Source organism: Phyllostomus hastatus, unplaced genomic scaffold, assembly GCF_019186645.2.
Source record: "Phyllostomus hastatus isolate PE091 unplaced genomic scaffold, TTU_PhHast_1.1 phas_scaffold_93, whole genome shotgun sequence".
NCBI lineage: Eukaryota > Metazoa > Chordata > Mammalia > Chiroptera > Phyllostomidae > Phyllostomus > Phyllostomus hastatus.
The window spans coordinates 34,700,643-34,713,632 of NW_025334042.1; the positions used below are offsets into that span (position 1 = coordinate 34,700,643).

Below are 12,990 nucleotides of genomic sequence, written 5' to 3' on the forward strand. Positions count from 1 at the left end.
GGCCTACTCCATAGAAAAATGGAGTGCCAATTACTAAGACAACTGACTGCCCACTCTCAGCCCAAAGCATAACAAGCACTTCCCATCCACCAAAGAGGGAAGCAAGAAGAACTATAAGCATATCATTCATGGAGAGTCATCACCTGCCACCCTTTACAGTAAAGCATAATGAAGCACCTGTGTCATGCAGGTGAAAGCTGTACGTCACGGCAGAAGAGCCAAGCAAAGCCCATGACCACAGACAGCATTAAGCACTCCCAGTGCACTCTTCATTTAAAAACAAACAAACAAAAAGAACTCTAATACCAGTACATTTGATGTATTAATTCACTGAATCTTGCCAGCATACCAAGGTATCATGTGGAACCATTGCTTATAGTATCTACTAGATACTATATGTGGCTAGGGAAAATGTGTGTCTCTGGAAGGTGGGCTCACTTAACTTGGGTCCATGAGGTGTTGTCTCTATCCAACTGGGCTTTTAAAGAATGAAGGTCCCACTTTTAATAAGTTCTATGCCAAGCTTAGCTCAGGACATGGCTGCTCCGTAAGGGTCTGATGAATACATGAATAAGCACCAACAAAATCATTCATTAATCACCACCCAACATGCAATACAGCACTGCCTATGAAACAATGGTACATTAATGGGCTCTTTTAGGTCTTAGATCATCACCCCTGATTTCACTTTCACTTTAATGAAAGTCCTGATATCCTACGGCATTTGGGAGGGGGAATGAGGGAGGCAGACGAAAAGCAGAGTGTAGATACGTGGAGTTGTTTGGACACCATTTGAAAGCTTGTTGTTACTATAGCTCTATGCTGGACGACAAGGGCAGGGCTAGCAAATGGCTGCTGTAACCAGGGTTTCCCAGATTTTATCATATCTGGTAGGACCAGTGCTTCAGAATAACACAGATGAATTTATCCATAAATATACTCGATATTTATTATTCACCCACCACATGCCAGAAACTGCTCCAGGCATGGGGGAGTTTCCATTCCAGTGAGTGCCCCCCAATATCTGCATTTGCTTTCCCACAAAGTCCATCTCATGGGCCTGACTAAGCGAGTCTACCTGCCAGAGACCCACCTTTCTTCTAGCCAAGTACAGCATCTGTCTTATTTTCAAGGGGCAACCTCAAAGCTGGACATTCTAAGTGACTGAGGTACACATTCCACTTAACATGGCCCTTGCTTGAGCTTAAAAACAAGCAAGGGAACAATATACTTGATTTTTACATTTTTGCTGTTTACACCATACGGGTATGTATTGAATATCTGTGAATTATCTTAATCTCAGGGTACCTCAAGTCCTGCCTTCTGTTAAAAAGTAACACAGTATTTAAAATGTATTTTTCTTTATGAAATTTTTTGCTATGTCTTGATTTAGCTGTACCACATACTGCTACAGAAAGCAGGGTTGGCTCCCCTTCAAGTGCCTGATATGTAATCTCAGCTGGGCACTTAATGTTACTCAACAATCCTTTTATTCATCCTACTCCCCTCCCTATCACATTCCTCATAATGGCCTTCTCTAAAAACTCCCATAAACCCTCCTGTAATCTACTCCTATTCCTGTGGACGCTTCATCTCACTGGGTTAGTTCACAGCCTACCATACAGGGAAGCCTGGGGAACTCTGCTCTATCTACAATTTCTATGCAGACTCACTTGCCTATTCCAGCTCACAGCCTCCTGTCAAGGGAAAAGGCTCCACCCTTATTCTTGATCTCATCCCAGCCTTTTAAACAATTACCCCCTCATTCTTCCATTCTTCAGTTTCCTTCTGTTCAACCAATAAAATGTTGAAAATCTTCTGCAGCTAAAACTCCCAGTCAAAAACCCCCCAAAAACTCCCAAATACTTCTCTCCATCTTTCGTAAGTTACAGATCTAGCGTGGACTCTTCACAAGTCCACCCCTGAAATGAGTGGTCTCTGTGTACGGTTTCACCTGACCCCGACTGCAATTTGGAATTTCCCATCACCAAAAATGTCATCGAAGGTCATCAACACTTGAAGAGGTCACATGGCAGCAAAGTGGCAGAGAAGGGGTTCAAACAAAACATAACTATAATAACACACTAAGTGTTCATCAATGGGTTTTTCAGTAAGGACTTGTGGAATTGAATTTATGATATTTTAGAAAATATTTAAAAATTAGATTGAAACAATTCCTCTAGGCAACAAAAACAAACAAGGAGAACCACATAAAAAGAAAAGCTTTTGCAAAGCAAAGAAAACCATCAACAAAATGAAAAGGCAACCAATGGAATGGAAGAAAACATATGCAAATAATGTATGTAATAAAGGGTTAGTATCTGAAATATATAAAGAATTCACAAACAGAACATAAATAATTTGATTTTAAAGTGGGCAGAGGATCTGAATAGGCGCTTTTCCAGAGAAGATATACAGATGGCCAACACCTGCATGAAAAGACGCTCAACATCACCAATCCTCAGGGAAAGCAAATCAAAACCACAAAGAGCTATCATCTCACACCTGTCAGAGTGACGTCAAAAAGACCAGAAATACTGTGCTGGTGAAAATGTAGAGAAAAGGGAACCCTTGTGCCCTATCGGTGGGGATGTAAATGATGCAGCCACTATGGGAAACAGAATGGACGTTTCTCAAAAAATGAAAAACAGAACTACCATATGATCCAGCAATTCTGTTTCTGGATATCTATCTGGAAAAAAAAAAAACAAATGAACAAACAAAAAACCCAAACACTAACTTGGAAAGATATATGCACCCCTATGTTCACTGCAGCACTATTTATAACAGGTAATAAATGAAAACAATCTGCAATGGAATATTATTCAGCCATAAGAAGAATGAAGTTTTGCCATTTGTAATGACATTGTTGGACACTGAGGGCACTATGCTAAGTGAAATAAGATAGAGAAAGAGAAATCTCATATGATCTCACTTATATGTGGAATCTAAAGGAAAAAAAGAAAGAAAAAACAAAGCTCACAGATACAGAGAGTAAGCAGACTGGTAGTTGCCAGAGGCAGGCGGTGCGGGGGAAGGCAGGAGGTGGTGATGGTGAAGCTGGTCAAAGGCGCATACAAACTTCCAGGTATAAAATGAGTAAGTCCAGGATGTAACGTACGTCATGGTGACTGCAGTTAAGGATACCGTATTGCAGATTTGAAAGTTGTTAACGAAGTAAAACCTGAAAGCTCTCATCACACACAAAAAATATTTTTGTAACTCTGTGTGGTGATGGATGTTAACTTCACTTATCGTGGTGATCATTCACCATATATACAAACACTGAATCATTATGTTGTACGTTTGAAACTAATAAAATGGTGTGTGTCAATTATGCCTCAATAAAAAAGGCTTAAAATAAAATGAACGAATGGTTATGAAGACAAAAATGGAGGGACAGGCACTGACTGGAGTATAACAAAAATTCCATGGAATATTAGTGCAATGCAACTAGATTGAGGAGGGGGAAAAAGCCAGGGGTGCAATAACATTCTTTTTCATGAAAGAGGAGAATCCTACTCTTGCAAGGGTGATGGGAATTGCATGCCCTCCCTCAACTTCTGCCCTACTGACCAGGGCACAGGGTAGCAACCTTCTCTTTGTAATTCATTAATTAATTTATTTAAAAATGATAGCTGTCATACAATATCATATTAGTTTCAGGTGCACAACATAGAGGTTTGACATCTACGTACCTTATAAAGTGATCTCCATGCTAGGTCTAGAAACTGTCACTGCACCAAGTTGTATGATGATATTATTGACTATAGTGCTGTACATTACAACTCCATGATTTGTTTTATACCTACAATCTCTTCAGTGTAAGGCAGCAGCTCTTTGAATTTGCAAAGTTCAGAAAATGGTTTGAGAAAATGTGTTAAGTGCCTTGCATTTTAAGGCATGCCTGGTCCATTTTAAGGACTCAATAATGCAACTGTAATTTCTGCCCCTGCCAATACCCGCTGAGACACTGTGTGGAACGCCTTTCCTGCTCACCTCCTCTATATGAAGCCCAGAGCTTAGCACCTCCCTTCACTGGTTCCATAAATACTTTCTCATGGCAGACCGAAAAGAAGAAAATCCTCTCCTACCCTACAAATTATGCTAAAAACCAATGAAGATATGGGTATAATAAGGAAAGGAAGAAAAGCAAAAGGGAGGGGGAGAGAAACAGAGAAGAAACAGAAATAAGAAAAGCAAATAACATTTATTAAGTGCTCACCCAAATGTGTAAGCTGGAGTATTAGCGCTGCAGGACTCTGACCGGGGCAGGGGGCTGGGGGGCGTAGGGATAGAGAGAAAGTCTCCAAAAGCATGCAGAGCCATGAACATACCCCAGGACTCTCATTTTTCTTAACTTGCAGGGGCCTCCAGTGTGTAAGCAAAAAGTTAATGGCAGCTAGGAAATTTTGCTATGATGACAAGAGGGAAGCAGCTGCCAGAGACAAATCTCTGCTAAAACCATCTTACCAGGGGATAGGAAGAGAGACTAAACCTCAAGTAGCCACCTGAAATGTTTTAGACCTGTGGAATCAGGTTCAAGTAACAGGGCTGCATCAAAGTGTGCAAAGAAGTTGGGGGAGGCATGTACTCAAGGGAAGGAACTAGGAGTTCAGTTTCATTGCCCTGTGGCCCAACAAGAGGTCAGAGGGAGGTAGAACTACTCAAGAACAATCCATCAGCCAAGGTGGGAAACTAGTTCAGAAGATTGATGTCAAGGGCCTAAAGACTCTTGCTGAGCCTGATACTTTAGGTGTCTGGGTGAAATATTTCAAACATCTTCATGTCTAAGCTCTGAAGGAAGAACAACTCTGGAGAGTGTATTTTAGTCTGGAAATTGGGATTCATGTGGAATCCTCTAGGTGTCTCTTCTTTGGAGAGGTCAAAAGCCAGATCCATCGGGTCAACCAGGTGGTTGCTGAAAAGTTTGGGCTCCTCCCTGCAGCTCCTTGGGAGTTTCCGTTGTCCTCTGGGACTTCCTCCCACAGGAAGCCCAGCACGGCAATCAGGAAGCATCAACTGCGGCTTCCAAGAGGGTCTGGTCCTTGGCCCTGGAATAATCTAGAACTAGGAGATCCTCTCAATCTGTCTGGTTGCCTCTGGAGAGATGGGGTCCCAGGCCTTCCTGTTAGGTACAATCAACAGCTCAAGGCTCCATAAATAAAAAGAAACCAGTCAGAGACTGAACATCTGGAATGAAAACCTACGGAATACAAAGGCTACCTGAGACAGTTGGTGTCCTCGTTGTTTAACAGTTTTGTAAAAAATATATACTACTTCAGCCCCGGCCAGCTGGCTCAGTTTGCTGTGGCGTCATCCCAAACACCAGAAGGTTGAGGGTTTGGTCCCTGGTCAGGGCATGTACAAGAGGCAACCAATGGATGTTTCTCTCTCACATTGTTGTTTCTCATTCTCTTTGTCTCTCTTTCTGTCTCCCTTATGATGATTAAAGTAAATAAATAAACAAACAGCGTACTTCTTTGGGGTTGGCTTTGGGGTTGGCTAGCAAGTGGTAGAAAAGCCTATTTTAACAAGAAATGCATCTCTTATGCGGGTGGGTAAGGAAGTGATTCTCACTTATTAAATCATTTTTTAACACCAAGAGGTCAAGTCAGGGAAGGATGTACATGCTCATTCCAACTCCATGGGCGGAGGTGTGGGAGGGAGGGATGTGGGGACCGAGAGAGAGAGAGAAACATCCCTTCCCCATACATACCCTAACCGGGAATCAAGTTTGCGGCCTTCTGGTGTACAGGATGATGCTCCAACCAACAAGGCCACCTGGTGAGCGCAAGAGGCCCCTTTCTGAAAGAGAGGAGGCAAAAGCAAAGTGAGATCCCCCTACGCTAACCAAGAATTCACCTACAAGAAACTCCTCATTTAGAAGGTACTCAGTTTGGGGAAGGCAGGAAGAAAGGGGAGTTGGCTCTTTAATGATGGAAGAGAGGACTGACCTTTTGTCTTATGGAGAAACATATACACACACTTATTTCTTGTTTAGTAAATTTTATGACCTACTTCATCTTAAAAGTAACGATTAGTGGGCCTTTCACACAGAGTCAGAAAGGACCCTGACCTCCTTCCATACTGCTATAGACTCACAGAGGCATGGACGATGAGGGTGCCATGTTGTATCTAACTAGCCCTAAATTCTGTTTCCAGAAGTGATGGTAGTTTTATTAACAGATGGCTGATATTTTAGAATACCCTTGAGGGGAGACAAAACCTGACTCATTTCGTAAAGACAGGGGAAAAGGTCCCATTCATCGTGGTCTCTGAGGCAAGAGAAACAAAATTTGAACAGAGGCTCAATACCCAGAAGCCTAAGAAGAGACATACCATCACGTGAGCACGTGACACCCTTGGGAACGGAGAGTGAGGCAGGCTGAAAACACACAGGCGCGCACACCGACAGCAGGAGCCGCGGGTCTGCAGAGAAAGATGTTTAGAAGACGTCTGATCTTCCAAAAACTTGGAAAGACCCAGAGGAGAAAAGGAAGACATTGTTGAGCTCAAGAATCTACATCTCAGGAGTCACTGAACAGTATCACAAAAACCTGGCAGGAAATTCAGCTACAAGCTCATGGAATAAACAACCAGCCCAAATCACCGGAGAGCCATGAGTGTCAAAACCGCTCAGCTAAACAGGACCTGGGTGGAAAATAAAGGCCATGCAAGAATCATGTAACTCATACAAGTGTCAAGTGAAAACACGCCACGGATCAACATGTTATACTTTAAATCCCCAGAACTTGGAATAAGTTAGCTATTTCACGGGTCATGGATTTGGATGGAGAGGGAAAGGCTGAAGTTCCCTTACTAAAGGTGCTGCTCTCACATTTGTTTTCATTTATTTAATACTTTTTGGCCTAGTGACGCATAAAATGAAGACGGGAGAGAGCGCTGCTCTCTGCAGAACCAACACCAACACGGAGGTGCTCTGCTGGGTCAGGAAAAGAGGAGAAAATTCAGCTAATGTACAGATTTCTTTTGGTGATTTATAAAAGATTCCAAACTAAATACCGCTAGATTGCTGAGGCTAATTTGTATCAAAGCTCAACTGTAGGTGGTCTGATGGGTTGAACTGTGTCTCCCCCCAAATTCATATGTTGAAGTCCTAATCCCCAGCACCCCAGAATGTGACTTTATTTGGAGATGGGGTCTTTATAGAGATGATAAAGTTAAAATAGGATCACCAGCCTAAGCCCTATTCCAACACAACTGGTGTCCTGTGTAAAAGGGTGATTTGGACACAGAAATAGGCACAGAAATAAGATGATGTGAAAACAAGACAGCCACCTGCAAGCCGAGGAGAGATGCCTGGAACAAATCCATCCCTCGAAGTCAAAAGACTCCCACCCTGCCAACACTTTGATTTTGGATTTCCGGCCTCCAGAACTGAGAATGCACTTCCATTGTTTTAAGAGACCCAATTTGTAGTACTTTCCTATGGCAGCTCTAGCAAATTAATACAAGCAGCAACACGTCGAGTCGGGGCAACTGCAGGCTGACCAACTTCGCAGAGGAAGATGACCCGTGTTCACAAAGGCACAGGGCATCCTATGAGGCAGCGCGTAGAGAGCGACTGGCCTGAAAAACCCAGCCACTGTCCTATACAGAGGAACACGTTTTCTAGGCAACGATCTGCTGGCTGTGTTGTATTGTTTTCAGTGACAGCATTCAACAACTGCCTTTCATAACCCAGTAATGAACTTGATACACTAATTCTATTAGATGCAGCATATGCAGCAATGTCAATATCAAAACAAACATTTACAGAGTGACTACCTGCTCCCAGATTCAAATTCTATTCCTACTGAGAGATGCGGCAATGACCCGCAGAGAGTGTCCACTGACGTTTGAAACTACAACGGTATCGCACATGGGTGGTTGCAGTCACACTCTCTTACACTCCCCCCACCACAAATAAAATGTTGGCATATCTATAAACCTGAAAAAAGACAAATACAGTGATGATAATATTCAACACTGAGTTTAAAAACAAGAAACAAAACTGTCCCCAAATCAAAGGCAAAATCATCATAATGATATTTAATCAGTGTTTGTTCAGGGAGAGATTTGTGCTAGGATCCTGGCAGAGGGCAGGTGATATATAATGTGAACATCAAAGCCATCTAGGATTGATGAATAGTTTTGTACCAACAATGAAACTACTTAATAAAATGTTCAATTTAAATTTTTATAAGATGACTCATGCCTATCAAGAATTAGGTCTCCTCCCATTTCTTCCCCTGCCTGGTCTCAAATACTTCAAGCCATTTTCACAAGAGCAAACATGTCCAATGAAAGAATGTCATGCCACTCCAATGAGCCGGGGGCCCTCCTCCACACACTAAAATCACAGCAGTCTGCGGGCTTTGTGCAGGCAGTTCCAAACTTAGATGTAGCAGATAAACACATTCTAGAGTGTAAATTACTCCTAATCCTCAACTATGAGACAGGGCTAGTAAGCAAGTTGCACAGATATATTTTCAAGCACCACGATGGCTTGGAAAGACACATGCATGTTATCCTAGTCACGCAAAAAAAAGATTTGTATAGCTTCACGGTAAAAGCCTTTTCCTATTCACAATTATTACTACAGCTTCAGGCTATCAGGGGTTTCCTGAAGTTGCCCAGTATTCTACCTCTAAATAGGGCAAACAGACCTATATTAATTTTTAGGCAAACCAAATGACATCTCAAGCCACGGTCACCGTTCTGGCCGGGCAGGCTGTGTCCTGCACAGGGCACCCTGCCCTGGCAAGTGGAGGCTGAGACCCAGTCTGTCCCAGAACAAGGGCCACCTCTGTCTGGAGGGCCGCCGTTTCCCAATTGCACAGACACCCTCTGAGGCCTAGTGCCACATTCCCCTCCTCCTCCACGGCTCCCCTCAGAGTACAGGTGTGGAAGCACCTCAGCAGGGTATGGTTTTCCACACACTTGGTTCAGGCAGTGACGCCGCCGTCCGTGGGACAGGACTTTAAAGAACACAGAGGGAGGTGCTGGCAGGGCCCACGTGGGCTATTCTGAGAGTGCAGAGATTATCCTACCCACAAAGGGCTGTCGCTGAAGGGTCTTCAGCACAGGGGTGACCTGACATGCTGTGCTTCTTCAAAAAAAACTCTTCCTGGCTCCTATGTAGCTGATGAATCAAAAGGAAGCCAGAGAGGATGTGGGGAGGTCCAGGTGAGAGCTGGTGGAGAGACAAAACGATGACTGCAAAGTGGACAGGGGAGATAAGAAGGTGGCTCTGGCTGGGCTTTGTGAATGACTAGCTCCAGGGAAGAAAACGTGAGAGAGAAGGAATGATGTCCAGGAAGATGCCCAGCCTGTTTCTCACACACACACACACACACACACACACACACACACACACACACACACGGCAGACGATGATGCCGTTTACAAAGAACACAGGAGGAGGGGCAAGTGTGAGGGGTGAAACCAGGTCATGAGTTTAGTTTTGGAGTCAAGATTCCCATAGAGCAGTGAGTTAATGTGCCTTCTAGTAAAATTTGGTACTAAAATACAATGTGCCATTTTTACATTTTTCTTCATAAAATCTGAGAAATACAATTTTGACTAGAGTTTTACAAGCACTATGGCTATAGGCTTAATATAAGATTTGTAGACAACTTATTCTCGATGACCACATTCCTGTCCCTACCCCCAGAGTACTCTTGGTTGGACCAGTTGCCCCAGGAGTAAACAAATCTCAGAAGAAACGGGGTAAAAGATAAGCCCATGGGATAAGAGTTCTAGGTCACCTAACACCTGGATGCCCACCCCCTTCCCCATCTTGCCCCACAATTTGTTCGAGTCCTCACCCATAGATTTTTGATAAATCAAGACACCAAATTCCTTAAGAGCAGTGAATCTCCCTCACCAGACCAAGCAGCATCAACAGAACTTGGACACTTGTCAGAAATGAAAATTCCCAGGCCCCACCCCAGAGGCACTGAATCAGAAACTCTGGGGGTGGGACTCAGCAACCTGGGCTTTAACAAGCCCTCCAGGTGACTCTGGTGCACACTGAAGCTCAAGAACCTCTGACAATTAGATTTCCTTCCTGTCTGCTTCCTAAATTCCGTATTTCTTTTTGCCCGTTACAATTCCCTTGGTGCTTCAAAATGGCAGTTGATATCTAAGTAAAGCTCCTTCCCCAGGTGGGGCCATCCTCGCTCTTGGCCTCACCCTATCTCCCTCGAGGGGGCCAGACACCCCGTTTCATCTCCGAGGAACTGAGTCCAACCCCTGTCCTTGAGTCACTTGTCGGTGGCACGGCCCTTGGGCTCGGAGCTCCTTCACCTCACACCACCTGTCCCACCAAAGAACCCTGCCTTGTGCTGTCAGCTACGTCAGCATATCCACAACAGGAATCCTGCCTTTTATTTGAATCTGTCACAGTTTCTAGTATAGAGAGAAAACCTAATAAAGTCTAACTGGTTGTTCGAAATGAGTGTTTCTCAAGGCGGAGTCTGCCGGCAAGGGCATGTTCAGGGTGCGCATTCCAGGCTCCATTTCTATCAAACTAGAATTTGTGGGGATAAGGATCTGCATTTTCAATGCACTTTGAAATCTGATCACCCCTGAGGTAGACAGAATTCAGCTTTAAAACAACAGGCTTAGATTAATTGCTTCTTGAGCACAGAACACTTGAACTAGGCCCTGAACTAACAAAATGAGAAGAACTCACCACCTTGACCTGGGGTCTACTACTTCTTTTTTGTCGATCCTCACCTGAGGACATGCTTATTGATTTTTAGAGCAAGGAAGTGGAGGGAGAGAAACATTGATCCATTTGCCTCCAGTAGGCACCCAGAAGGGGACAGAACCTGAAATCCTCAGGTACATGGGACGTGCAAGCACCTGCGCCACCCAAGCAGGGCAAGGGGTCTACTTCTTACATGTAGCAGGCAGCCCGTCCAATGGGAAGACATGGACATCACACTTGGTGCTCTACAAATGTTGGGGGTTCATTTCCTGACAGCGGGTCTCCCTTCCCCAGACCACAGTTATGGAATTGCTTTTCCAGCCCCAAGGAATTTTATCTTTTTATTTTCAGTCCAGGAATTTGGGCTTTAAGATTGTTCAGAAGATATCCTTTCTACCTATTTCTCCTAGAATTTGTAGATTTTCGATGTTTACATTAGTTTCAACATAACTTAAACATGGATTTTTTTTAGGTGTAAAAAAGAAAACACCAAAATAGCTGCCAAATGGCAAATGACATTATTTATAACTAGTGACACATTGTTCCACAGCCAAAAATATTTCCTGGCTTTAGTTCTGAAAGCTAACATACTCCCCCACAACCAACTGCTCCAAAACCTCCTCTTATCAAGTAGGTGCATGAGCTCCACCCCCCCACACACCCCCAAAATGCCTACAGACAGACAGATCCACTGTCAAAACAGTTACTACAAAAGCATGTTATATAACAGAAGCAGAAGGAAGTCTAGAGCCAAGTGACTTTTAATACTAGTGCAAGAGAAGTAGTTATGAAACCGAAATGACAAGCTCTTTCCTAGAATTAGCATTGGGTCTTTCTCAAAACAATTTGTGCTCATCTTCATCTTGTCAAACACATACAAATCTTTTTTTTAATTGCACTAATTAAATTTTCACCAGTCTTTCTAAACTAAGCTGTGTAGGAAAAACAGCCACACACATCTGAAGTCTATAAAAATTACTAGTCTTGTACAAATGATCTTAAATTTATCTCCTAAAAATTGACAAATTCCATTTCTGAGCTTCATTTTAAGGAGATAATTTCAATAAATGTTCATGGGAAGAGCCTATACTGGCTCATTCTGGCTAACAGAAAACTGTGGTTTTTTTTAAAAAATTGAGTATACTTAACATGTAAAAGTCACCTTGTTTTAGGTGCACAATTCAACGAGCTCTGATAAATGCACACAGTTGGGTAACCACCACCAAAATCGGAAAATGAAATGATACTGGCTTGCATTTGTGGCTCAAATTCCATTTTTCTTGGACAGAGCTGACAGAGGTTATTTCTATCCCCTCTTGTCCCTATGCAGCCAACACCACTTCCCCACTGCTGGCTCTTGGCAACCAGTAATCTGATTTCTACACCTAAGGTTTTGTTTTTCATCGGCTGTGAAAAATATCTCCTCTTTTTGTCTTGTATCTTCTAATTTTCCATAATCATCATTATTGGTTTTGTGGTTTTTTAAAAAAGTTATTTTTATCTTCAAAATATTTGAAAAAGCTTTGATCATTTCCTATAGCTTTCATTTACCCATGTCATTTTCATTCATCAATGTCATTTTCATTAACCAGTTCCTAAGCTGGTAGGCCACCACAAATGCATTCTGGGTTACAAACTACCTTCCAAAAGGAGACATGCACAAGTGGTTCATATAATTGAAAAGAGGCCATTGTGCAGACACACAAGAGCATCTATTCACAAATGCTGGAGGAGATCTGAGCCAGAGGTGGAGAACTTCCTGTAGCTTAGGGAACTTCCTGTAGCTTAATTTTCTTTAGCCTCAGGCACCAGGAGAGAAAGCTTTATCTGTGCTAGGGAAAGGCTGCAGAGAAATGTAAAAGCACAGTGTTAGTAAATCATTTAAAGGTGAGAAGGGGAGCAAGGACAGGAGGTTTTGGTCCACAGGCAGTGTCTACTGGTGAGAACTCTGAAACAGCTGAGGATAAATGGCCAGAGAGGCGCAGAGAAACACCCAACCCACATCTTGCCTCAGCCCTCCCTCCCACCCCAGGCACACCTGTTCCCATTCTGCTTTTCCTCTAGTTAGTTAAACTGAATTATTACGTGTAATAGGCATTCACATTGCCTGCTCCTATTCACATGTGTTCTTCATTTGTTCTTCAGATACTGTATACCATCCTTCTGGTTTTCCAGGATGTAAGGAAAACACGGTCGGCTAGTTCCTATTGATATTTTCTCCCATTGGGTTAGCTGGGGAACTGCATACCAGTCTACCTGCTTCTGAACTC

The 12,990-nt window shown here is 43.1% G+C and overlaps 1 protein-coding gene across 11 annotated transcripts in view; it reads right to left on the reverse strand.

Moving 5' to 3' along the window:
• The window catches only part of PPFIBP1 (PPFIA binding protein 1), a 159,067-nt gene that overhangs the window by 67,557 nt on the left and 78,520 nt on the right, over positions 1-12,990 (reverse strand). For 9 of the 11 annotated variants that reach the window (XM_045829152.1, XM_045829150.1, XM_045829149.1 and 6 more), the window contains one exon: positions 5,720-5,808. The exons of the other annotated variants lie outside the window; for them this stretch is intronic. The gene's annotated coding sequence lies outside the window, so the exon portion shown is untranslated. The remainder of the gene's footprint in view (positions 1-5,719; positions 5,809-12,990) is intronic. 11 annotated transcript variants of the gene reach the window in all.